Raw genomic sequence first — 1859 nt, 5'->3', positions numbered from 1 at the left:
CTCAGAAATCTCCCTGCCTCTGCCTCCCGAGTGCTGGGATTAAAGGCACGCACCACCATGCCCGGCTGAAATACCATTTTCTTACAGTATATACAACTAGTGTGCGTGTGTTTGTTTGTGTGTGTGTGTGTGTGTGTGTGTGTGTGTGTGTTAAGAAAAACTGTTCCTAAACCAGGTGTGGCAGTTCATACCTGGAATCCCATCACACAGGAGAGTGAGACAAAAGGGTTGCTACCAGTTAAGGCTAGGCTAGATTCAACAGTTCCAAGCTAGCCTGAGCTATATACAGAGTAACAAAAACAGAAAAGGAGGATGAGGAGGAAGGGGTGGGGTACGGACAAAGCTGAGGTGGCTGGAGAAGGTGACTCAATAAAATACAGGCAACAATTATCAAACATAGGAGTTTTACACAGTAACTCACTTTGTTGCATGTGAAGCCCTCTTAGGCCTGGGGCGGGGCTCGGTTGGTAAAGTGCTTGCCTAGCAGGTATAGGGAGCTGAGTTTGAGCTCCAGAGCCCAGATAACCCATATGGTTGCCTGCACTGACTTCAGGGCTGCAGAGGCAGGGGGAGTCAGCCAGCCTTGCCTGCTCCAGGCTCAGGTGAACGAGACACCATTTCCAGACACAGGAGGACNGGTGCCAGAGCCCACCTCTGGCCTGGCCTGGCCTTGCCTTGCCTCAGAGCCCATCTCTGGCCCAGCCTGGCCTGCACATGGATTTGTTTGTACTCAGCTTTTCTGTATTTTTACCGAAGCACCAAGAGTGGTGGGTGATTGTTCAGAAGTGAGAGTGCAGGAGGCTGAGGCATGAAGACTGTCACTGCTTTCAGAACAGCGTGGGCTATATAGTGGGCTATATAGTGAGACCTTGTCTCAAAACCAAAGCAAGAGGCCAAAGAGATGGCTCAGCAGATAAAGGCCCCTGTTATCAAGTCTGCCAGTGGCAATCTGAGTTCATTCCTGGGACCCACATAAAGGAGAGGGGTGACTCCCACAGGTGTACCCTGGTCCCCACGTATGTGCCAGCCACACACAACAAACAAAATTAAAAACCGATGAAAGTGGAAAGCCCTGACTTGTTTCAGACAGTTGCAATACGGATGGATTCGCACATTGAGCTCTAACGCAGGGTGGTAAGAACGGGGGGAGTTCAGAGTCTTAAGAAGAGAAAAATATTTGCCTGTGTACGCAGGCCAGACAGCCACAGGAGGTCCCTGAGAAGTAGCTTGTGGCTTATGTAGCGGATCCTCACCCACCTGCCCTACACTGACTTTCGGCTTGCTAGTCTCCAGAACNGCGAGAAGATAAACATGCCATTGAAGATAAAAATGCCACCCAGCCTGTGGGCATTTGCTATAGCATCCCGAGGTGGCCAGCCCCCACCTCGGCCCACNGAGCCTGGGCTGGAGGACTGCTCTGTGTGTGTGTGTGTGTGTGTGTGTGTGTGTGTGTGTGTGTGTGTGTGTGTAAGCAGTCTGACTTTAGGACACATGCACCTTCCCACTGGGCCCCATTGTCTCAGGGAGCAGGGAGGCCCTCTCTGGACACTGAATGTGTTCTTTGGAAATAACCTGGCGAAGTTTGTTCTGCATAGTTCAAGCTGAGATAGCAGGAATTTGAGATTAGGGTACATAGGAAGACAGACAGCACCCACAGATTTCATTCATAGATGAATTTTTAGAGCTAGATATCATGTTATATATCATGTTTTTTTCAGCAGCCAGTATCCGTAGCTTCCATGTGCTCTATGCCAGAAGTACCGGTCAGCTCTGTGTTATGATAAAGCATAAGAGATGGTTAACAGCCGGGCGTGGTGGCGCACGCCTTTAATCCCAGCACTCGGGAGGCAGAGGCAGGC

Source organism: Mus caroli, chromosome 9 (genome assembly GCF_900094665.2).
Source record: "Mus caroli chromosome 9, CAROLI_EIJ_v1.1, whole genome shotgun sequence".
In the NCBI taxonomy this organism is placed as follows: domain Eukaryota; kingdom Metazoa; phylum Chordata; class Mammalia; order Rodentia; family Muridae; genus Mus; species Mus caroli.
This window is presented reverse-complemented; position numbering follows the sequence as displayed.